Source organism: Enhydra lutris, unplaced genomic scaffold (genome assembly GCF_002288905.1).
Source record: "Enhydra lutris kenyoni isolate GAN:26980312 unplaced genomic scaffold, ASM228890v2 scaffoldscaffold2, whole genome shotgun sequence".
NCBI classification, from domain to species: Eukaryota; Metazoa; Chordata; class Mammalia; order Carnivora; family Mustelidae; genus Enhydra; species Enhydra lutris.
This window is the reverse complement of record NW_019154086.1, coordinates 36956023-36982853: the sequence shown is the minus strand read 5'-3', so window position 1 is coordinate 36982853 and position 26831 is coordinate 36956023.

Here is a 26831-nt window from a genome sequence, read left to right as displayed (position 1 = left end):
AGTTGATAAAAGAACTGTCAAAAGCCAGGAGTTGTGAGTATCCCAATGATAGGAAATATCTTACACTTAGGATGCTTTCTTAGAGAACCCCCTTCTTGACAGCAGCACACTTCTGAAGTTGGATAATGTATATCCCAAAGATTGCTGCTTTATAATTTCATACATTTACCAGCATCTTTCACTATTATTATTTGTTTGGTTTTATTTTTTTTAAAGATTTTAAAAAATATTTTATTTATTTATTTGACAGAGAGAGATCACAAGTAGGCAGAAAGACAGGCAGAGAAAGGGGAAGCAGGCTCCCCACTGAGCAGAGAGCCTGATGCGGGGCTCGATCCCAGGACTCTGGGATCATGACCTGAGCAGGAGGCAGAGGCTTAACCCACTGAGCTACCCAGGTGTCCCTGGTTTTATTCTTTCTGGCAAAACCCTCTCAGGGAATAATAAATGAGAGCTGAAAGGCTTTATGTTCATAGGTTTAGAAAAATGTTATGTAGTCTGTATGCTCTCTTCTGAACATGTCAGAGAAGCTTTTCCCATGGGGATCTTATCAGTTCTTTAGTGCACTTGCACTTATCTGTTGTTTAAAAGTCAAACTTTGTTATTAAAAAGTCCACTTAGTTATTAAAAGACATCATCACTGTTCCTCCCACGAAACAACTCCAATACTAACTTTATTAATAATATTTATAAACTGAAAATACTCCAGGATCCATATTGATATTCCATATAAATGTCCAGGCATATTTATATGGAATACTACTCAGCAATTAAAAAAGAATGTATTGCTGAAACATAAAAACATGGATGAATCTCAAAACCATTAGGCTGAAATTAATGGAGTCTTACCCTGAAGAGTATATACTGCATCAGTCCATTTAGATCTAGAACAGGCAAAACTAACCTGTGGTATATAAAATAATCAAAACAATGTTTTCTTCAGGAAATGGAGGTAAAGATTGACAGTGGAAGGGACATAAGGAGTGATGGTAATATTCTAGATTTTGCTGGGGATATGGGTTACAGAAATGCATTCACTGTCACAAGTGAACAAATGAATACTTAAGATTTCTCCATTTTTGTGTGTGCAAATTTTACATAAGAAATACAAATATTCAGACCTCGTTAATAATGTATGCTGAAGTCTGTAAAGAGAAGTGTGCCATTTGCTTGGAAATGTATCAAAAAATTTGTTGGATTGATGGATTTTAGACGGATGGCTAGTTAGATAGGTGATAAATAAAATATTAATGGAAAATATAAATGTAGGTATATAAGTTTTCACTGTAAAGTAATTTAACTCGGTGTTGTGTTTGAAATTTTTTGTGACATAATGATGGAGGAAAGGAGAGCAATTAGCTGATCGTTCTTGGTAGTTTATTACTAGTAAGTCTCACTAAATTTCCTAGAATTTGAGTGCACTTACTAGTTTTTAGCTTACAGTAAGTTTATAACCAAAATAAACTCTCAGTATCTCTCAGGAAACTAAGGATACTGGGTATATTAATATAAGAATGCTACAACTGTTACTTGAACTTTCACTACTATTTAGAATGACTTTATTATGTATTATATGAAAAATTCAAATTTAACTATTGAATAAATCCAAATCAAATGGTGTATGAATTAAGCCCAATTTTCCTTATGGTTAAAATTTACTAAATAAAATGACTAGGTACTAAAATAGTTTTTTAAAGACTATTAAAAATATAAATTTTTTAAAAAGAGTTTTAACACCTAAAATTGAAGGTCTGCACCATCTGGAATGAGGATCAATCTCATGCATTTTCTCTAGATGGTAGAATTAACATACTGATCATAATCTCTTTAGCCATTAGCTCCTTTAATCCATCAGCTACTTTAATCCATCCACAATCTCATTAAAACCTCCTCCAAACTCTGATGGACCTATTATCAACAATATTTAAGGTATTTTTTAAAAGATTTTTTAATTTAGTCATTTGAGAGACAGCAAGAAAGGCAGGGATGGAGAGAGAGATTACACACAAGCAGGGGTTAGGAACAGAGGAAAAGGGAGAAGCAGACTCCCACTCCCCTATGGGGGTCAGTCAGGGTCTCTGGCATCATGACTTGAGCTGAAGCCAGACATTTAACTGACTAAGCCACCCATGTACCCCTTAAGGTATCTTTCTTTAATTCATCATCTGAAATAGAAATTTTTATTATTTTAGAAAATTTGAAAAATATGGAAAAGAATACAAAAGAGAAGAATGAAATTAATTCATATTTTGCCAAACAAAGAAAATCTTCAGGAAACATCTTGCATATTTCCTCTTTTTAAGTATCTATTATTACATATTTGAGATTACTTTTCTAAAATTTTAATTCCAGTATAGTTAACATGCAGTGTTATATTAGCTCCAGGTGCACAATGTAATAATTAAACAACTGTATACATTACTCAGAGCTCATAATGATGAGTGTACTGTACTCTTAATCCCCTTCACCTACTTCACCCACCCCCACCAACCTCTCCTCTGGTAACCATCATTTTATTCTTATAGTTAAGACTGTATTTTGGCTTCTCTCTTTTTTTTTTTCTTCATTTGTTTTGTTTCTTAAATTGCACATAAGATGAAATCCTAGGGTATTTGTCTTTCTCTGACAGACTTATTTCACTTAACATTATACTCTCTAGATCCATTCATGTTGTTGCAAATGGCAAGATCTCATTCTTATTTATGGCTGAGTAATATTCCATTGTAGACATATGTCACTTCTTTATCCATTCATCTATCCATGGACACTCAGGGTGGTTCCATACTTTGGTTATTGTAAATAACTCTGCAATAAGCAGAGAGGCACTTATATCTTTTCCAACTAGTGTTTTTATGTCTTTGGGTAAATACCCAATAGTGGAATTATTGGGTCATAGGTTAGTTCTCTTTTTAATTTTTGAGGAATCTCCATACTGTTGTCCAAGTGGCTGCACCTGTTTGTATTCCCACCATTCCCACAGTGCACAAGGGTTCCTTTTTCTCCACATCCTCACCAATGCTAGTTGTGTCTTGGATTTTTTATTTTAGCCATTCTGACGGGCATGCGGTGGTATCTCATTGTACTTTTGATTTGCATTTCCCTGATGATGAGTGACGTTGAACATCTTTTCACGTGTCTGTTGGCCATCTGTATGTCTTCTTTGGAGAAATGTGTGTTCATATCTTCTGCCCGTTTTTAATTGGATTACTTGTTTTGGGGGTGATGACTTGTATAAGTTCTTTACAGATATTTGGATACTAACCCTTGGTTATTATCCATATAACCATACCATATAACCAGTATACCATAACCATATGGTTTTTGTAAAGTATCTTCTCCCATTCAGTATGTTGTCCCTTAGTTTTGTTGACAGTTTCCTTTACTCTGCAGAAGCTTTTTTTATTCTGATGCAGTCCCAATAGTTTGTTTTTGCTTTTGTTGCTCTTGCCTTAGGAGAAACATCTAGAAAAATGTTGCTATGGCCATGACAGAGGAATTACTGCCTGTGCTCTCTTCTAAGGCTTTTGTGGTTTCAGTTCTCACCTTTAGGTCTTTAATCTATTTTGAGTTTGTTTTTGTGTCTGGTGTAAGAATGTGGTCCAGTTTTGGTTCTTTTGCATGTAGCTGTCTGGTTTTTCCACATCATTTGTTGAAGAGACTGTCTTTTTCCCATTCCATATCCTTGCCTCCTTTCTTGAAAATGAATTGACCATATACGTGTGGGTTCATTTCTGGACTGTCTTTCCTGTTCCATTGATCTGTGTGTCTGTTTTTGAGCTAGTACCTTACTGTTTTCACTACCACAGTTTTGTAGTATATCCTGAAATCCAGGATTGCAGTACCTACAGTTTTGTTCTGTTTCAAGATTGCCTTGGGTCTTCAGGGTCTTCTGTGGTACCATGCAAATTTTTGTTATTTGTTCTAGTTCTGTAAAAAATGCTATTGGTATTTTGATAGGGATTTCATTAAATCTGTAGATTGCTTTGGGTAGTGTGGAGATTTTAACAATACTTGTTCTTCCAATCCATGAGCATGGAGTATCTTTCCATTTCTTCTGTCATCTTCAATTCATTTATCAGTGTTTTATTGCTTTCAGAGTACAGGTCTTTCACCTCCTTGGTTAAGTTTATTCCTAGGTATTATTATTTTTGGTGGAATTGTAAATGGGACCATTTTGTTAATTTCTTTTTCTGCTACCTTCATTATTGGTGTATAAAAGTGCACCGGACTTCTGTTTACTGATTTTTATATCCTGTGACCCTACTGAACTCATTCGTCTTTCTAGTAGTTTTTTGGAGATTCTTTAGGGTTTTCTCTATATGGTATCATGTTATCTACAAATACTGAGAGTTTTACTTCTTCCTTACCAATTTGGATGCCTTTTATTTCTTTTTGTTTTTTGATTGCTGTGGCTAGGACTTCCAGGACTATATTGAATAAAAGTGGTCTTAGGGGAAAGGCTCTCAGTTTCTCCCTGTTGAGTATGATGTTAGCTGTAGGTTTTTCATATAAGGCCTTTAGTGTGTTGAGATATGTTCCCTCTAAGTCTACATTTCAGAGGCTTTTTATCATGAATGAATGTATGGCTTTGTCAAATGCTTTTTCTGCACCTGTTGAAATGATCATGTGGTTCTTATGCTTTCTCTTATTAATGTGATGTATCACCTTGATTGATTTGTGGATATTGAAACACCCTTGCAACCCAGAGATATGTTCATCAGAGATTATTGACCTTTAGTTCTCTTTTTTCTGGTATGTCTATCTGATTTTGGTATCAAAGTAATTCTGGCCTCCTAGAATGAATTTAGAAACATTCCTTCCACTTCTGTATTTTGGAATAGTTTGAGAATACTAGGCATTAACTCCTCTTTAGATGTGGTAGAATTTACCCGTGAAGTTCTCTGGTCTTGGATTTTTATTTGTTGGGATTTTTTGATTGACAGCTTCATTGTTTCTTATCAGTCTGTTCAAATGTTCTATTTTTTCCTGCTTCAATTTTGAGAGGTTTTTTCATTTCTGGGAACTTATTCATTTCTTCTTCATTGTCCAATTTGTTGGCATATAATATAATATTTCATAATCTTTATAATTCTTTGTGTATCTATAGTGTTGGTTGTTATTTCTCCTCTTTCTGATTGTTTTTATTTGAGTCCTCTTCTTTTTTCTTTTGATGAATCTGGCTAAATGTTTTTTCAATTTTGTTGATTTTTTCAAAGAAGCATCTCCTGGTTTCATTGATCTGTTCTATTGTGAGATTACATATTATGCAAAGTCTCCTTTCACTGATTTTTTTTTCTCTAAATGTTATGATCTGAGTAGTTTTTAAATATTACATAATATTTTTCATATAAATGTATTGTTAACATTCTTTTTTAATTCACTTGTTTGGACATTTATTCAAAAACATTTATTGAGTGGCACCTGGGTGGCTTAGTGGGTTAAGCCCACTAAGATGATCTCAGATTCCTAGGATCAAACCCCTCTGCTCAGTGGGGAGTCTGCTTCGCCCTCTCCCTCTGATCCTCCCCCCTGCTCCTCCCTCTCCTCTTCTTGTGTGCTCTCTCTCAAATAAATAAAAATCTTTTAAAAAATACACATTTATTGAGTACTTCATGTGGTATATTATGTGAGATGCTGAGAAAATATGGGCCAGCTAAATCATAATGATTCCTGTCCTCATGAAACTTCCTCTTTAGTAGGGATGATAGACAGTTTAAAAAGGCACAGAAGTCAATAAAGAAGCACCAATGTGTTAAGCACATTAAAGGAAAATAAATTTATAACGGTGTTTGAGAAAGTAGTACACTGGTGGGCCTAATGTATTTTTGTTTTAGGAGAGATTACAAATGACTCAGTGTCCTTTGAATTTTATTTCTGTTTCTTGCTCTTTCAACAGAATTGGAAACTTTAGGTGGAGACTTTTAGTTTATCATGTTTATGTCCTCATGTAGCAGTAAATATTATATCTTGAACACAGAGCACTCAATGAACACACATTCAAGAAATTAATTACTGTCTATATGTATTTGGTTTCCTATCAAAGGTTTTTCATTTTTTTTTTTTATTTATTTGACAGATCACCAGTAGGCAGAGAGGCAGGCAGAGAGAGAGAGGAGGAGGAGGCAGGCTCCCTGCTGAGCAGAGAGCCCGATGCGGGACTCGATCCCAGGACCCTGAGATCATGACCCAAGCTGAAGGCAGAGGCTTTAACCACTGAGCCACCGAGGCGCCCAGGTTTTTCATTTTTGTTGGTGTTTTTATACTTTCCATTTCTTTTACAACATAAAGTTTGTGAACTTAAAATCTGAGTGTAATGTATAAAGACAAATATAAAGAAAGCAAAATAGGAAGCCTGTGAGGTATTGTTAAGCCATCCCTGTTTTTTAAACTTCTTGATTTACACATTTCATTTTTTCTTTTTAATATTTTTAAAAAGTGTCATGAAACTGGCTTTCACTGGTAAAAGCTTCATGGTCTTAGTCTCATTATTTTTCACTCACCGTATCTATAAATGGTATTTTAGCCTTATCTTTTTAAATAAAAAATATTCTGCAAAATTTCTTAAATTAATTACAACAGGAAGTCAAACCTTTCAAGAGAAGTCAGAGTTCCATAATTCTGACCTGCATCTTTGGTTTTTTTTTTAATTTCTAAGACTACACACATACATTCTTCAGTAGCAATAAGGTGTTTATAGGCTTTTGAGAATTTCATAAGATAAAATAGTAATAAATAGATGACAAATATGACTGTCTTCACAATGAAGTGTCACTATTTGGGCTCTATAAGGGACTTCCAAAGATGTAATTATCTTTGAGAATTAAATTGGAATTACACTTACAATGGGCTCTACTTGAGTCTTTTTTCCTCCAAACACATTATTTCAATCTGATTGGTTTTCATGGCCTCAAAAGTAATTCACAGTACAAAATGTTGTGGGATAAATGAGAAATATTAAAAACATACTTCAGCTATGTGGATTCACAAAGATATTCTAGATTTCATTTCTTTAGTAGTCTTCTGAAATATAAGGCAGTTTGATTTATAGGTATAATTTTTAAGCATATGGCAAAAGTCCTAAAGAAAAATGAATACCTAAATTTATTTTTCATAATAGTTTGATATTCAGACTTCAGTAATATATTGAAAAATGTTAGAAAAAGCTTTTGTACTTAGTGACAGCTTAAATCTTGATTTATCTTTACCATGGGGGATTAAATACTATTAGAGATAAACCTTTTAAAGAAAAGGACTGTGCTTCAAATTGATTTATACCAATATCCAGTGCCTTGTACATAGAAGATACCTGGTAATTACTGGATGGATGGATGGATGAATGGTTGGATGAATGGTTGGATGGATCCATGCAAAATAAACTCCCTCATCAGTGTTCTAAGGAAGTGCCTTCTCATCTAACTGCCATGGTACCAGTTTATTTTTATTTTTAAAATAACATTCCCAAGGTCTGAGCAGAAGGCCATTATAATCATACTATAAAATTAAATCAAGAGTTGTCCTGTTATTTCTATTTAAATTTCTCAGACACAAAGCCAAAGCTAGACTGCAAATCATCTCCCAATCAAATAGAATGCTTTGTTTTCTTTAGTTATTATGTTTTCCCTATATCCTTTTGCTGCTCAGTTGTTTTCCTCAATTGACTTGAAGATTGTAGTCCCCAGAAAGATCTATTTTTACCAATCTGAATGAATTATAGCTTAAGCTGCTTCCTGGCTGAGGAAGGTAGCTATTAAAATGCTAACCCACTGAGGTTGGAAAGTGCCCAGTGGAAAGTGACTGTACAGGAAAGTGAGCATACATGCTGTCAGAAAAAGGAACATTTCAATGCATTCCATCCAGGCCAGAGATGCCACTAGAGTTTGACTGGAAACCAGTTGTGATTCACATCGATGACTCATGAAAACCACAATTCAGTTTATTTTTCAGCTACTGCTGCTGTTTTAGATCACTCAAGTCCTACATTGGTTGGGGGAAGTCACAGATATCAGCATGGACAAAATCAGAACTGACATATTTTTATTGACTTTCACTTCAGCAATTTGATCATTACTGAAGGCAATTCTACTTCCATGCGTTTGACCTTAGCCATCTGAAAATGGAAAAAATAGATTTAGTGATTGACAAGTTCCAATCAAGAGTGATTGATAACTGTAAAAATAAGGTTTTCTAAAAAAGAAGGCAATTTAGAGACATTTAAAACATCTCCATTGACACTCAGGAAGGTGTTGCTGTGCTGTTTAGAATTTCTTCTATTTCCATACAGATCAAGAAAGGTTAGTGATGCCAGAACTGTACTGGATATCCCCAAAGGTCTGGGTTTCTGGTAGAAACACAACACAAAGTCTCTCTGAGCAATGGGTCCTGGCTGATTTCCACTGTAATAATAGCTTCTGTGGAGACATTGGGGCCATCACAATGTAAAACTAAGGCTATATATTTTATTTTTCTTCTGAAAATCAGGTATACAAAGTTGAACTAATCATAAATGAACTAATGTAAATTGTTTACTTGACAGCTCATGTCTGTCTGTATGTATACATAGTTAGGAAAATGAAACTTATAAATATTCAACCCAGGAACTACGATATTAAGAGTAACTTACGTGTTCCTCTTTGTTGTCCTGTTCTAACCTAGATCCATACTTACCCACTCATCCTTCTGTCAGCCAATCACTTTCTCAAGAATTTTGTGTTTTCTATCTTCTTGCTTTATAAAAGTGAGCCATATTTCATATGTATACATGCCTAAAGAATGTATTGTGCATTCTTATGTATACCATTTTTAATGTACTGTATTTTTTTACTCAAACTTAGTGTACCCAGATTCATGCTTATTGTTGCATCTAGCTGTAGTTCATTAAGTTTTCACTGCTGTATAGTATCCCACTTTGTGAAAACAGCACCATTCATTTGCTCTTTCCCTCATCAAGAGCATATGGACTGTTTCCAGATTGATTGTCTTCCCGAGTCAGAGAGAACTACAATCAGTATTCTTGTACAGGTGTCCAAATACCTAGGGTTAAACTCAGTGAAATGGCTGAGTCATGGGATATACAAATTTTGAACTTTATAGACATGCCAAGTTGTTTTCCAGTGAGGTCGTATTGAATCATCAGCTTGTACTAGCAACGCAGAAAATCTGGGTTTCATCCGCATCTCTCCATCTCTATACATTCTCAGACTTCTTAATTTTTGCCAGTCAAATATTGGATATACATTGGATTTACATATTCTTGATATTAGACTTCTTTGGGTTATGTATACTACAAATATCTTCCTGTAATTTGTACCTTGTTTGTTTCTTTTCTTTTTCTTTTCCTTTTACCATTTTTTAAAATTTTAATTCAAGTGAATTAACATATGGTATTATTGTAGTTTCAGGTGTACAACATAGTGATTAAACTGTTCCATATGTTACTCAGTGCTCATCATGGTACGTGTACTCTTAACCTCATTCATTATTTCATTTATCCCTCCACCTACCTTCCCTCTGGTAATCATCTGCTGGTTCTCTATGGTTAAGAGTCTGTGTTTTTGGTTTGTCTCTCTCTTTTTTTCCCCTTTATTCATTTGTTTAGTTCTTAAATTCCACATATGAGGGAAATCATATAGGATTTGTTTTTCTCTGGCTTATCTTACTTAGTATTATATACTCTAGTTCCACACATTTTATTACAAATAGCAAAATTTTATTCTTATTTATGGCTGGGTTATAGTCTAGTCAATATCTATCTATCTATATAGATACAGATATATATCTATAAACTTATACGTCTATATGCATATACCACTTCTTTATCCATTCATTTACCCCTAGACACTCAGGCTGTTTCCATAGTTTGGCTGTTGTAAATAATGCTGCAATAAACATAGGGTTGATTATATCTTTTCAAATTAGTGTATTTGTATTCTTTGTTTAAATACACTGTGTGATTACTGGATCATATGGTAGTTCTATATTTAATTTTTAGGGAACCTCCATACCGTCTTCCACAGTGGCTGCACTATTTTGCATTCCCACTAGCAGTGCTCAAGCGTTCCTTTTCCTCCACAACCTCACTAACACTTGTTGTTTCTTGCATTTTTTATTTTACCAATTCTGGCAGGTATGAGGTAATATCTCACTGTGGTTTTGATTTGCATTTCCTAATAATGAGTGATGTTGAGCATCTTTTCATCTTTTCATGGGTCTGTTGGCCATCTGTATATTTTCTTTGGAGAAATGTGTGTTTATGTCTTTTGCCCATTTTTGATTGGATTATTTGTTTTGGGGGTGATGAGTTGTGTAAGTTCTTTATATGTATTTAGATACTAATCCTTTATTGGGCATATCACTACAAATATCTTCTCCTATTCCACAGGTTGTCTTTTAGTTTGTTGATGGTTTTCTTTGCTATGAAGAAGCTTTTTATTTTGATGCAGTCCCAATAGTTTATTTTTGCTTTTGTTGCTCTTGCCTTAGGAGATGTATCTAGAAAGATGTTGCTATGGTCATGTCAGAGAAATTACAGCCTATACTCTTTTCTAGGATTTTTATGGCTTCAGTACTCCCACTTAGGTCTTTTAATCTATTTGTAGTTCATTTTTGTGTATGGTGTAAGAATGTGGTCTAGTTTCATTCTTTTGCATATAGTTGTCCAGTTTTCCCAACACCATTTGTTGAAGAGACTTTTTCCCATTGCATATTCTTGCTTCCTTTGTCAATTATTAATTGACCATTAATTATAATTTTATTTTTGGGCTTTCTACTCTGTCCCATTGATCTATGTGTCTGTTTCTGTGCCCATATCACACTATTTTGATTACTACAACTTTGTAATATAACTTGAATTTCAGAATTGTGATACCTTCTGTTTTATTTTTCTTTATCAAGATTGCTTTGGCTCTTCAGGTTCTTTTATGATTCCATACAAGTTTTAGGATTGTTTATTCTAGTTCTGTGAAAAATGCTGTTAGTATTTTGATAAGGATTGCATTAATCTGTAGATTGCTTTGGGTAGTATGGAGATTTTAACAATATTTGTTCTTCTAATCCATAAGTGTGGAATATCTGTCTACTTTGTGTCATCTTCAGTTTTTTCAGCAGTGTTTTACAGTTTTCAGAGTACAAGTCTTTTATCTCCTTGGTTAAGTTTATTCCTAGGATTTTACAATTTTTGTTGCAATTACTAATGGAACTGTTTTCATAATTTCTCTTTCTGCTACTTCGTTATTAGTTTATAGAAATGAAACAGATTTCTGTGTATTGATTTTGTATACTGCAACCTTACTGAATTAATTTCTCAGTTCTAGTAACTTTTTGGTGAAATCTTTAGAGTTTTCTATATATATAGCATCATGTTATCTGTAAATACCAAAAGTTTAACTTCTTCCTTACCAGTTTGGATGCCTTTTATGTCTTTTTGTTGTCTGATTGCTGTGGCTAGAACTTCCAGTACTATACTGAATAAAAGGGGTGAGAGTGGAGATCCTTGTCGTATTCCTAATCTTAGGGAAAAAGCCAGTTTTACCAATTGCATATGACATTAGCTTTGGGTTTTTCCATATAAGACCTTAATATGTAGAGGTATGTTCCCTGTAAACACTTTGTGTACTGTTTTTATCATGAATGGATATTGTGCTTTGCCAAAAGTTTTTTCTGCATCTACTGAAATGATCATACGGTTTTTATCCTTTCCTTTGTTGGTGTAATGTATTATCACTCTTGTAACCCAGAAATAAATCCCTCTTGATCATGGTGAATAATTTTTCAAATGTATGCTGGATTTAGTTTGCTAATATTTTGTTGAGGATTTTTGCATCTATGTTCATCAGAGATTATTGACCCTTAGTTCTCTTTTTTGATGGTGTCTTTATCTGGTATGAGTATCAGGATATAATGCTGTCCTAATAGAATGAACTTGGAAGTTTTCCTTCCTCTTCTATTTTTCCTAATAATTTAGGATGAAAATAGATGTTAACCCTTCTTTAAATGTTTGGTAGAATTCACCTATAAAGCTCTCTGTTCTTGAATTTTTGTTTGTTGGGAAGTTTTTTTTGTTTTGTTTTGTTTTGTTTTAATTACTGATTCAATTTCATTGCTGGTAATCAGTCTGTTCAAATGTTCTGTTTCTTCCTGCTTCAGTTTTGGAAGGTTATATGTATCTAGGTTGTCAAATTTGTTAGCATTTGTATGGTTGCTTTTATTTTTGTGTTTTCAGTTGTTATTTTTCTTTCATTTCTGATTTTATTTATTTGAATATTTGAATCCTTTTCTTTTTTTGAAGAGTCTAACAAGAGGTTTATTGATTTTCAAAGAACCAGCTCCTGCTTTTATTGATGTGTTCTTTTTAAAAAATTTCTGTATTATTTATTTCTGCTCTATTCTTTATTATTTCCTTCCTTTTGCTGGTTTGGGGTTTTGTTTGTTCTTTTCTAGTTCCTTTAGATGTAAGGTTAGGTTGTATATTTGAGCTTCTTACTGCTTGAGGTAGGCCTGTACTGCTATAAGCTGCCCTCTTAGAACTGCTTTTGCTGCATCTCAGATTTTGAATTGTTGTGTTTTCATTTTCATTTATCTCCCTGTAACTTTTTATTCTTGTTTGACCCTTATGTTGTTCAGTGGCATGTTATTTAACCTTCATGTATTTGTGCTTTGTCCAGATTTTTTCCTGTGGTTGATTTCTAGTTTCATAGTGTTGTGGTCTGAAAAGACACATGGTATGACTTAGACCTATTTCAATTTGTTGAGACTTGTTTTGTGGCCTAATATGTTATCTGTTCTGGAGAATGTTCCATATGCACTTGAAAGAATGTGTATTCTGCTATTTAGGATGGAATGTTCTGATTATATCTGTTAAATACATCTGGTCCAGTTTGTCATTCAGAGTCACTGTTGATTTTCTGCTTAGATGATCTGTGCATTGATGTAAGTGGGGTGTTCAAGGCCCCTACTATTACTGTATTACTATTGATTACTTCCTTTATGTTTGTTATTAGCTGCTTTATGTATTTGGGTGCTCCCATGTTGGGTGCATAAATATTTACAATATTTACACCATGTTGGCAGAATTTGAGTGAGCTTCTTGTTGGATTGTCCCTTTTATTAAAATGTAGTGTCAGTCTTCGTTTCATGTTACAGTCTTTGTTTTAAAGTCTATTTTGTCTGATAGAAGCATTGTCCCCCTCCCAGGCGCTTTCTTTTGGCAACCATTTTCATGATAAATGTTTCTCCATTCCCTCGCTTTTAATCTTTAGGTGTCTTTCAGTCTGAAATGAGCCTCTTGTAGGCATCATATATAGATGGATCTTTTTTTTTTTTTAATCCATTCTGTCACCCTCTGTCTTTTGATTGGAGCAGTTAGTCCATTTATGTTCAAAGTAATTATTGATAAATACGTATTTCTTGCCATTTTGTTATTTGTTTTGTGGTTGTTTTGTAGTTTTTGTCTGATACTTCTCTTGCTTTCTTTTGTGGTTTGTTGGCTTTCTTTAGTGATATACTTGAATTCCTTTCTCTTTATTATTTGCATATCTGTTACTGGTTTTTGATTTTTGAGTACCATTAGGTTTGTATATAACATCTTCTGCATATATCAGTCTATATTAAGTTGATGGTTGCTTAAGTTTGGACTCATTCTTTTCTCCTCTCCTTCACACATTTTAGGTATACGGTGTCATATTTTACAACTCTGTGTGTGTGCATGTGTATGAATCCCTTGATTAATTTTTACAGATATACTTATTTTTATTTCTTCTGTTTTTCCTACTTTTCGTACTCTCAGGAAAGTGGTCTTTCCTTTCCACTCAAAGGGTCACCTTTGAAATTTCTTGTAGGTCTGGTTTAGTGTTCATGAACTTCTTCAGTGTTTGTCTGAGAAAAGTCTTTATTTCTCCTATCTGAATGGTAGCCTTGCTGGTTAGAGTATTGTTGACCGCAGGTTTTTTGTTTGTTTGTTTGCTTGCTTGCTTTTTCCTTCCAGCACTTTGAATATATCATTCCACTCCCTTCTGGCCTACAAAGTTTTTGCTGAAAACACCACTAAGCCTTATGGGATTTCCCTTGTATGTAACTGTCTTATTTTCTCTTGCTGCTTTTAAATTTCTCTTTTTATCACTACTTTTTGGCATTTTAATTACAATGTGTCTTGATGTGGAGCTTCTTGGTTTACTTTTGAGGGGCTCTCTGTGCCTCCTGGATCTGGATATCTGTTTCTTTCCTCAGATGAGGGATCTGGATAAATATTTCTTTCTCTCAATGGGGGAAAGAGCCATTATTTCTTCAAATAAATTTTCTTCTCCCTTTTCTCTCTTTCTTCTTCTGGGATCCCTATAACGTGACTGTTACTATACTCGATGGAGTTACAAAGTTCCCTAAGTCTATTCTCATTTTGCATAATATTTTTTTCTCTCACCTGCTCTGCTTGTTGCTTTTTATTACTCTGTCTTCTAGGTTACTAATTTGTTCCTCAGTTTCCTCTAGCCTGTTATTTTTGCATCTAATGTATTTTTAATTTCATTTGTTGTATTCTTTATCTCTAATTAGTTTTTTTCAAATCTCTTTGTTAAAGGTCTTATTGATGTCCTCCACTCTTCTCTCAAGTCCTATATCTTTATGATCGTTACTTTTAAATTCTCTTCCAAGCATATTATATCTGTTCTGCTTAGGCTTTTGCTGTGGTTTTGTATTGTTCTTTCATTTCAGACATATTTCTCTGTGTCCTCATTTTGCCTAACTCTCTGTGTCTGTTTCTGTGTGTAATGAAAGTCAGCTATCTCTCCTGTTCTTGAAGATGAGGTCCTGTAGTGTAGTTTCCCCTGCTCCCCAAAACCCAGAGTTTCAGGGGATGTCTCCTATGTATGCTGCATGTGCTGTGCTGTTTTGTCCTGGTCATTTTTCTTTTAGTGCAGTGATCTGCCGAGGCTCTTATCGCCTGTTGTGGGCAGTTATTTGGTCACCAGCTGGGTGGAAGACACTACTTCAAAAAGGTGTGCCTTGGGCTTTAGCAGCACCCACTGTTGCCACTGCTAGGACCAAAGACTCACAAAACATGTGGGTTGGGAAACACCATGTTGGCAGAATTTGAGCAAGTATTCTGAAAGGGGAGACCTGACATGCTGGGACTGAGGCAGGTGTAATGGAAATTGCCAAAGTAAGGGGTGTTGGGAGGGTTAGGTAGGTTAGGTTAGGTAGCAGATTAGGTAGTAATTGTAGGCACTGCTCTGGTTCCAGCAGGTGGCCATGTGTTTATGCTAGCAGACAGGAGAGGGAAACAGCCTGTCAGCTCCTTTGTGCCTGGTGGAGGCTCACTTCAAGACATGCTCTGAATTGAGTGATTTACTCCCCCTTTTGTATGCCCCAAGCATTTTTTAAAAATTAATTTTATTTTTTCAGTGACCCAAGATTCATTGTTTATGCACCACACCCAGTGCTCCATTCAATATGTACCCTCCTTAATACCCACCACCAGGCTCACCTAACCCCCCATTCCCCTCCCATCCAAAACCCTTTGTTTCTCAGAGTCCACAGTCTCTCATGTTTCATCTCCTCCTCTGATTTCCCCAAGTTCACTTTTCTGTACTTTCAGTGCCATCCCAATCAAAATTCCAACAGCATTTTTCAAAGTGCTAGAACAAATAATCCTAAAATTTGTATGGAATCAGAAAAGACCTCAAATTGCTGAGGAAATGTTGAAAAAGAAAAACAAAACTGGGGGCATCACGTTGCCTTATTTCAAGCTTTACTACAAAGCTGTGATCACCAAGATAGCATGGTACTGGCACAAAAACAGACACATAGACCAGTGGAACAGAGTAGAGAGCCCAGATATGGACCCACAACTCTATGGTCAAATAACAAAGCAGGAAAAAATATCCAGTGGAAAAAAGACAGTCTCTTCAATAAATGGTGCTGGGAAAATTGGACAGCTATGTATAGAAGAATGAAACTTGACCATTCTCTTACACCATACACAAAGACAAACTCAAAATGGATAAAAGACCTCAACATGAGGCAGGAATCTATCAAAATCCTAGAGGAGAACATAGGCAGTAAACTCTTCGACATTGGCCACAGCAACTTCTTTCAAGATATGTCTCCAAAGGCAAAGGAGACAAAGCGAAAATGAACTTTTGGGACTTCATCAAGATCAAAAGCTTCTGCACAGCAAAGGAAACAGTCAATAAAACAAAGAGGCAACCCAAGGAATGGGAGAAGATATTTGCAAATGACACTGCCCCTGGCATTTTTTTTTTTATTTATAAAATTTTTAATTGCTTTTTTTTGTATCTTCCTGTTTGAGTTTTCTATTTTTTGTTTTTGTTGTGTAAGCTCCTATTTGTGCTTTATGGATGCTGTCTTCTGATTTATTTGAAGATTTTAAACAACAAAATTTTCTGATTATTCAAGTATTTCTCTTTCCTTGAATATAAAATCTCCTTTGGTTATAGTTTTAACCTAAGTTTTGTGTTAAAGATAGGTTTCAAAATTATTCTTTACATAAAAGAGGAAATATTTCCAAAGTATGCATAAGGAGAGATTAGTATAAACACCCATATTTACACCTCCAGGAATAAAAAAATGCTAAAATTTTGTTATAAATACTTCAGATTATTTTAAGAGTAATAAGCATTATAGATACTTAAAATTTATATTTAAATATGCTTAAAATACATTTTTTAAAATTTCTTTTCAGCGTAACAGAATTCATTGTTTTTGCACCACACCCAGTGCTCCATGCAATACGTGCCCTCCTTAATACCCACCACCTGGCTCCCCCAATCTCCCAACCCCCGCCCCTTCAAAACCCTCAGGTTGTTTTTCAGAGTCCATAGTCTCTCATGGTTCTCCTCCCCTTCCAATTTCCCTCAACTCCCTTCTCCTCTCCATCTCCCTATGTCCTCCATGCTATTTGTTATGCTCCACAAATAAGTGAAACCATAATGATAATTGACTCTCTCTGCTTGACTTATTTCACTGAGCATAATCTCTTGCAGCCCCGTCCATGTTGCTACAAAAGTTGGGTATTCATCCTTTCTGATGGAGGCATAATACTCTACAGTGTATATGGACCACACTGTGGAAAGAACCAAGATGCCCTTCAATGGATGAATGGATAAGGAAGATGCCCCTGGCATTTTTAAAACTGCTGCCTTTATGCTGTATCTCCATAGGCTATTAGTCTTGTTGTCTCTTTAAGGGCAGGAACTCAACTTTCTATCACCATCTTCTCCCAGAACTGAGCTTACTGACTTTTAAAATTCCAGGCTTTAAGTCCCACTGGTTGTAAGAATTCATAGAATTCAGTGTCTCTTGCTTTCAAAAGCAAATGCATGGGGATTGGTTTTTCCTGTGTGGGCTTCTCAGTGTGAAAGTTTGTTTCTTTTCCTTCTCTGCACTGTGGCTCCCTCCCTCCCTTGGACATGTGAGGTCCCTCTAACTCCATACTACATCTTTATCTTACTACCTTTTTTTTTTTTTTTAAAGATTTTACTTATTAAAAAAAAAAAGATTTTACTTATTTACTGACAGAGAGAGACACAATGAGAGAGGGAACACAAGCAGGGGAAGTGGGAGAGGCAGCAGTAGCCTTCCCACTGAGCAGGGTCCCTGGTGTGGGTTTCAATCCCAGAACCCTGGGATCATGACCTGATCTGAAATGCTTAACGGGTAAGCCGCCCAGGCACCCCCTTCCTACCTTTTTTGATATCACCTCTGCCTTTAGTTGGAGAGTTTGTTCTGCCAGTTTTGGGGTCATTTTCTAGGTTATTTATGCTGATGTGAGGTTGTTTAGTTGTATCCATGGGATGAGGTATATTTAGGGTCCTTTTACTGTGTTATCTTCCCAGCCTCCTGTTTCACTTGCTTTAAGGTATGTTTGGATGAGCAATATTTGTTAAGAAGGTAAAATAATTTATCAGGGTTTTTTTCTTTCCTGGTGAGTTTTTGTATTGTTTAAGAATGCCTCCCTTATCCACCATCAGAAAGGTTTTATACTATAATTTCTTCCAAAAGTCTAGAATTCTGTTTGTGACCTTAATACATATGGAGCTAATTTTTGGTTGAGTTGCATATCATAAATTGAATGCTTTTCCTACCCCTACTCCCTCTCAATATGGCTAACTAAGTGTCAGCTCTATTTTTTTAATAGTCCCTTCTTTTTCAATTCATCTATTATGTCACCCATTCCACACAACATTCTATCTTCGGATCTTTTCTAAATTCTACTGATTATTTTGCCTATCCCTGCATCAATATAATATTATCTTAACTACTATAGCTTTAGTTTGAGTATTTATATCTGTTAAAACAATTTTCTTTCCTCATTTTTCTTCTTTGAAAGTATGCTGACAACTGGCCCTTTCTTCTTGTACATAAATTTTACAATCATATTATCAAGTTTCAAAAGTATTCCTGATGTGATTTTAACTGCTAAGATATCCAGATATGTGATTTTAACTGTGTAAGATATCCAGGTCAACTAGGAAAATTGCCATTTTTACAATATCATCTTTCTATATGAGAAATATTTGACAAATTATTTAGGTTTTATTTAAAGTCTCATTAAAATATTATACATTTCTATGAATAGTACTTGCATATCTCTTGTTTGATTGTTCCTAGGTACTATTGAAAGTGGTTTTTAGATTGTATCTTCTGATTATCTTAACTATATCTTCTTGTCTCTACTTTTTTCCACTTTGAAGAATCTGGTTTTAAACCACTTACTATTATTTTAAGCTATAATAATGAGAATTAATCCAGCTATATCCAAATGAATACATTAAGTTCTCCAGTCTTCTGTGCTTCCCTTTTCATTACCCTGTTACCCTGCTCTAATAAGACAAAGTCTTTGATGCTCAGCAGATACTTGTTAAATGCTAGTCACCACTTCACCATGCCAGCATTCTCAGATTTTTCTAGGGTCAACCTCAGAACAACATTTATATTTAAAAAGGAAAAGCCAGTATTTGCCTTTCCCACCTCTTTTGCAGGAAAAGCCAATATGAAGCACCATGTTCCAGTTTCTTCATGGGCAGCTTGTCTCATCCTCATCCATCCCAATCCCAAATTGTACTGCATCCCAAAAGGTGTTTTAACAGTTCTGAACTGATTCAATTTAAAATAATAAGTGGTAGGGTGGTCAATTAAGTTTGAAAACTCCCATTTATTGTATTTCCTGCTTGGAGAAAAAAAGTACAAATTGGTGCCTAAAAAGTTCAGCCATAAATAAATGTTTAACCTTGCTTTTTCAATGTCTTCCAAACTTAAGATAAACAATAGACTGATTTGACTATATATAAACATCCTTCAAGATATTCAAGAAATTCACGGGTAAGAAATGAGGAGCTTATTTTGGGCAAAATGTCTAATCTATTTGACATGTATGAACATTAGGTCCTTGTGACCAAGGTATATTAACTCTGATATATAATATGGAGAACACTGAATACATTTTATGTTAAAATAATAGAAAGTAAGACACTCCATTAGATGTAGCTCTCACTGTCGAGGAAAAATATCTCACTTCCATTTTTTTCATTACCTCAGGAATATTAAATGCCAATGTATCCAGGCAACAAGATAAGAACACTTATTATCTTATTTGTGTTATTAAATTTGCCATCCTATTACAAAAAGAGATGTATTGAGCCAAGAAACAGCTTTCTTATATCTAAGTTGAAAAAATACATATAAAATGACCTCTACCCAACTGTTCAGTTTGGGAGCCATGTAGAGTAAAGGAATGAAGTGACAGAGACCTAGTCTGACTATATCTTCAAGATCTTCCTTACTAAAATTCAGACTTCTTGCTGAAAAAGAATGGAAAGAGGATAAGAGGTGAATTCTGGAGAGAAACTAATAAGGAAACAAATCCATCTTGGTGTTTGTAGAAGAAGAGGCAACAACTAACATTTTCTAAGTGTTTAATATGTGCGCAGATCTCTGTAACTTAAAAAAAAAACCTTTAATTTGCATTTATTTTAATTATAGCAAAATAGACATGAAATTTACTATCTTAACAATTCTTAAGTGTTTAATTTAGTGACATTAAATACATTCACATTTTTGTGCTACCATTACTACCATCTATCCATTGAACTTATTTCATTTTACAAAACTGATAACTCTACCTATTAAATAATAATTTACATGTTCCCCTCTACCTCAGCCCCTGGCAGTTACCATTCTACTTTCGGTGTCTATGAATTTGACTACTTGAAATAGCTCATATAAATGGAATCTTGTAATATTTGTTCTTTTATGATTGGCTTCTTTTACTTAACATAATGTCCTTGGAGTTCATCCATGTCATAGCATATGTTAGCGTTTCCTTTCTTTTTAAAGGCTGAATAATATTCCATTTTATGTGTACATCACATTTTATTTATCTGTTATCTGGTAATGGATATTTGTGTTACTTCTAACTTTTTGCTATTCTGAATAATGCTGCTATGAATATGGGTTTAAAATATCTGTTAGAGTCCCAGTTTTCAGTTCTTTCGGGTATAAGGTATGTAGCCAAAGGTAGAACTGCTGGATCATATTATAATTTTAAGTGTAATTTTTTGTGAAAAATACAACAACAACTTCCACTGAGTTGTACCTTTGTATAATCCTACCAACAGTGCACAAGCATTATTTTCTGTTTTTGTTTTATTTTGTTTTTTAGTTGTTGTTAGTAGCCACCTAATGGATGGGAAGTGATATCTCATTGTGGTTTTTATTTACATTTCCCCAGTGATTAATGATACTAGCATCTGTTCATGTACTTACTAGTCATTTATATATCTTTGAAGATATGTCCATCTAAGTCCTTTGCCCATTTTCTCATTGGATTATTTATTTTCTTGTTGAGTTGTAGCCATTCTTTATATATTCTGAATATTGACCCATTATCAGATTTATGATTTCCAACTATTTTCTTCCATCCTATGAATTGTTTTTTCACTCTTGGTCGTATCCTTTGACGCACAGAAGTTTTGAATTTTGACGTAGTATAAATTATCTGCTTTTCTTTTGTTGCCTGTGCTTTTGGTATCATATCCAAGAAATTATTGCTAAATCAAATGCCAAGAAAATTTCCTCCTATATGTTCTGCTATATTTTTGTTGTTTTAAGTCTGTGTGGGCTAGATTGGCACTCTGCCCAAAATTCTTTTGTTGAAGCCCTAAACCCCAGTACCTCAGAATTTAACCACATTTGGAGATAAAGACTTTGAAGAGGTAATTTAGTTAAAATGAGATCTTCAGCGTGGGCCCCAACCCAATATGACTGATGTCACTATAAGAAGAGAAAACTTGGATACAGACACGGGCACACAGAGGAAAGACCATGTGAGGACACAGCAAAAAGGCAGTGATCTACAAGCCAAGGGGAAAGGCCTCAGAAGAAACCAAAGCTGTTGAGAACTTATCTTAGACTTTCAAACCTTCAGAACTATGAGGAAATTAATTTGTGTTATTTAAGCCACAAACTCTGTGATATTTTATCATGGCAGCCCTAGCAAACTAATACAGTGTCTGTGGAGTTTTGTTTTATTTTGGTTTTGAATTAAACTTTTTATTTTGAGATAATGTAGATTTACATGCAATTGTGTCTTTCATTGTGTTTCCCTTAATGGTAACATCTAGAAATAGAGTATACCATCACAAAGAAGACCCTGATATTGAGACAATTCTGAAGTATTCATATTTACCCATTTTACTTTTAGTTGTGTGTGTGTGTCTGTGCGTGTTTTTAATTCAGTACAATTTTATCACATGTGTGTCTTCACATATCAACCTCCACACCTGAGATATTGGACATTTCTATTGCAAGATCCCTAGTGTTTTCTTTTATAACCCCAAATACTTAACTTCTGGCAAAATGCTAATATATTCTTAATTTGTATAATTTTGTCATTTCAAGAATATTATATATATGAAATCACACAATATAAAACCTTTGGGATTTTTTTTCCCCCCTGCTCATCATAATTCCTTTGAGATTCTTCCAAATTGTTGCTTGTATTAATAAGTCATTCTTTTCTACTGGTCAGTAGTATTCCATGGTTTATATGTACCAGAGGTTATTTACCATTTAACCATTCACCTGCTCAAGGACATCTGAGCTGCTTCAAGTTTTGGGCTATTAGCTCAAGTCTACCTCTTTACTATTAGTTTGGTTTTTTTTTTTGTTTTTCCTGTTTCTTGCCTTACTGTGTGCTGATCAAACTTTTTTTTAGGATTCCATTTTAATTTATTTATACTCTTTTTGTGGTATATCCTTTCATATGATTTTATTTAGTAGTTGCTCTCTATGGAGGTTTTTAAAATAAATTTTCCCAGTTGCCTTTTAAGGTAGATATTACTAGATCTATATCACAGATAAGAAAACTGAGGCTCAGGAATAGTATGTAGCATATCTGCCAGTAAGCAGCTCAGCTGGAATCGGATCCTAAATCTCTCTGATTCCAGAAGTACTAATCTTAATAGCACTATGTACAGCTTGCCACTGGCCTCAGGGTAAAATAGAAAAGCTTACCCATTATGAATCATCTTTATCAGGGAGGAAGTCCACAAGATCAGGCAGCACTGAAGAAGAATCTGAAGTATCATAACTCAAGACTTTTGCTCTTATTTTTCTCTCAGCCCATGATGCCTCTTTCTTAGCCCCCTTCTACCTATTGAAACCCAATGTACTGAAATACAGCCTCCTTCGTGAATCCTTCCCTAATTGCCTTACCTCTCTGCAGTGGAAAGTAATTTTTTTTCCCTTTGGCTTCTCCAGAACAGTTTGTTTATACCTTTCCTCTGGCCTGGATTCTGGCTAGCTATTTATATATTTCTTGCTTTCTGTCTTGATTGGAAACTCTTTGAGGAAATAAACTAAGACATAATTCATTTTTGTCACTGCTACAATGTCTAGCATATAGTAGTTGATCTAGCAAATATTTGTTGAGTTCTGTGGAACTGAAATAGGGCTCAGAGCTCTGGGTAAATCTGCTGAGTTATTTGGAAGGAGAGTCAACATGCACCTTTGTAGATAATGATCATTTAGTTACTTACTTGGCAGATTATACCTTTTAAGTGTGTTATAGAAAATTTTTAAGAGGAGAAGAATTAATAGCCAATCGGTTGGATTCCTTAGTGGGTGAGTAATTCCTCATTCCTGCTTGGAAAATTTCTCAGGTCAGTAATTATGAAGTTTTCATTTTTTATATTAACTGAAGCTCAAATTGCTGGTGCTCAAAGAAAAAAGGAGAAGATGTTTTTCTTTTAATTATTATAGATCAAACACTGTGAAATATCTCTTTCAGAATTGTCTCTCTAAAGGGCAAGGATAAGCTAGCAAGTGTTTGCTAAGCTCAGATATTTAAAACCTACTCTAGGGGAAGAGAAGTCATTTAGTTGACATAATGACCTCTTTATACATTTAAGCAGTGCTTAGCTTTATGAAGCCATAAAAATATATGTACAGTAATATACTCATTTCTGGTTCTAAAACAACCACTATAAACCATGATTTGTAAGAGTTTTAAACATAACTGCTTTCCTAAGAGGACATGTATATGATTTATATTGCTGTACTTGTCCTTCCTAAGTGCTTCTCGAAGTCCATTTTCTTCATGAGTTATAGCTTTTCAAATAGAATGGAAGTACTATTGAACGTTGTTAATGCAATTCTATTTTTAAAAGATAAATTAAGTTTGATTATTTGAATATGACCAGTCAAAAAAAGGAACAATTACATGAACCCTTATTTTTAATTTAACTAGGATAAATATATACACAACAATGACTACCCATCTCTAAGCTTAAAAATCATAAATCTTTGAGGCACCTGGGTGGCTCAGTGGATTAAGCTTCTGCCTTTGGCTCAGGTCATGATCTCAGGGTCCTGGGATCAAGCTCCATGTTGGCCTCTCTGCTCAGCAGGGTGCCTGCTTCCCCCTCTCTCTCTGCCTGCCTCTGCCTACTTGTGATCTCTCTCTCTGTGTCAAATAAATACATAAAATCTTTAAAAAAAAAATCATAAGTCTTAGAGTTAGAAGAAACCTTGACTGCATCTCAGTGTTTCTAGCTGAAATAATCTGACTATAACTGCACAGAATTGTAAAATGACCTACAATTCATAAATAAAACATGCACACTGCTTTGCATTTTATGAAATATATTTAAATGGTCATGATATAGAGTGCGGATTTGGAGACTAACCTTAAGGAAGTGGTCTGATCTGGTCAATTCCATTTCATTCTGGCTAGTATCTATTCTTGATGACCCATTACCTATACAGTACCAACATATTGTTTTCAACATGTGTCCATCTCTTCTGCCCCAGTGATCTCCTTCTGCCCCCTCCCCACCATGCATTTGTGCTTCCCTGTCCATTTCTTTATTTACACTGTTTTTCAAGACAAACTCACTTTACTTCTTTACATCAAACTAAAAGCCTCTTAAATGACAGCCTGAGTCTCATGTCTTTTATGAAAATGTTTACACGACAGCATTTAGAAAGCTCTTTTTCTCAAAAGTGTTACTTATTCATTCAACAAGTATTTGAGTTCATGGGCACTTTGCTACCCACAGTAAATTATATTCTCTGTCCACAGCATTTTCAATGGTGGTTTTTAATCTGTGCCCCACAGAGTCCTTGTGGGTGACGTAGGGTTAATTTAGGTTGGCCAGGATGCTGGTGACATATGGCCCTTTCTTTCCAATTTAATCAGTTTTACTTTTATCAGTTTTACATAGGGAGCTGGCATGCACTCATATACAGGGTTCTGCTGATTTTCTTTAGTGACTGAAAACTGTTTTAATGAGGGAAATAGAAAATAAGCAGATAATTACAATTGACTAATTCATTATGCCTATATGTACAGTTAGGGAACAACTGTGAGGGGCACGACTTCTTATTTTTGATGATCTACATACCTATTTCTCTCCAACTTTCCTTGAAAGCTTCTCATTAACAGGAATTATACCTTTCACTAGAATCCATGAGGGCAAGATGGTGCCTGTTTTGCTTGTTGTTGGACCCCAGATACCTAGAACAGTGCCTCATCAAATATAGGCACTGAATTATACTGGTTGGATATAAGAATCTTACACTTTATTTGCTTCATTTTATCTTCCATATACAATACACATAATAAATGTTCATGACATATTTGACAAATGAACAAGTGATTTTTGAAAAAAAAAAGATTTTTCTTATATGAAAGAAGACAAGGGAATTAGGTTATAAAATGTGTGGAGAAGAGAGGGTGGCACAAAGACAAAAACAGGTCTTGGATGGCTGTGCTCCTCTGAAATCCCTTATCTGAAAACAATTTTCTATTTGAAAATATAATTTGAATTTAGTTCTTCTTTCATTGGTAATATCTTTTTATTTTATGCATTCTTTTGGTTAAATTATCATTTTATCTCAGTTTTAAGATTGTTACTTTTTTTTTTTTAGATTTTATTTATTTATTTGACAGAGAGAGACATCACAAGTAGGCAGAGAGGCAGGCAGAGAGAGAGGAAGAAGCAGGTTCCCTGTTGAGCAGAGAGCCCGATGTGGGGCTCGATCCCAGGACCCTGGGACCATGACCTGAGCCGAAGGCAGAGGCTTTAACCCACTGAGCCACCCAGGCGCCCAAGATTGTTACTTTTAAAGCTTTTATTTATTTGTTTAAGACAGAGCACAAATGCAGATGGGGGAGGGGCAGAGGGCAAGGGAGAAGCAGACTGCCTGCTGAGCAGGAAGTCTGGAGTGGGGCTCAATCCCAGGACCCTCAGATCATGACCTGAGCAGATGTCAGACACTTAACCCTCAAGGGACCCCTAAGATTGTTACTTTTAAAGATGCTTTTGATAGGCAAAAATAAAGCCAAATATTTTTTCAGAGGTAATTTGCTTTATATCACCATAAGATTTAGAACCTTACCTTTAGTCAAATGACCTCAATGTCTCTTTTTTTCTAAGTGTCATTTAGGGCAAGAGTGGCAGGGGACACTACAGCTAAGAAGATGTGTCCTGCTTCTATCCTTATCAGAAGTAGGGTAGATTAGCCATGGCAAGGAGCAAATTCAGGAGATTTCATTGGGTAATAGCAAGGGACCCTGTTCAGCAAAAATTAGTTGAGGCGAAGAGAAAATGGTCATTCCCGTTAATACACAATCAAGCTTTGAACAACCCATGCTGTTATATATTATAAATTATAAATTAATGCCCCCAAAGGGACTCTTGTATGCCAGACTTGGATTTTGATACATACAATATTTGAAACCAATACATGGCTTGCTGACTGCCAGCCAAAAGTTCTGTTTAGCAGCAACGAGGTCTTTCTCAGTAGAGAAGGGCAATGTTTGTGCAATTATTCTATATATTATTACAGTGTCTTTCAAATACTATTTCTTCTAGCCCCAGGTGTTTTGCAAAAAGGTATTGCTTGTTTAAGAAGATGAGGTAAAGGGATATGGACGATAGAATTAGGGAGTAAAGGTGACTTGGCACTAAGTCTTTTATTTACATTTGGGACTTCACGTAAGACTATATAAAAAGGGGACAGGGTGACCAGTAAAAGACATTTGAAAATTGTTGCCTTTTTATACAAGAGTGAGCATGGAAAAACGTGTTAATACTGATAAAATCATAGGTATCATACATTTAACATTGACACAAAGATAGAAAAAACAGTAAATTTATAGACTGAGTTTGATGCTAACTATCTAAGCTAGTTGACCACGTCAACTTGCTTGATGGAAGAAAGGGAAAAATAAAGTACATGAAAAAAATGACAGAAATATGCCATGAATGCATCTAACAAAGGAGATGTGATGAAGGATTTTTAAACTATTTTTTAGCTTT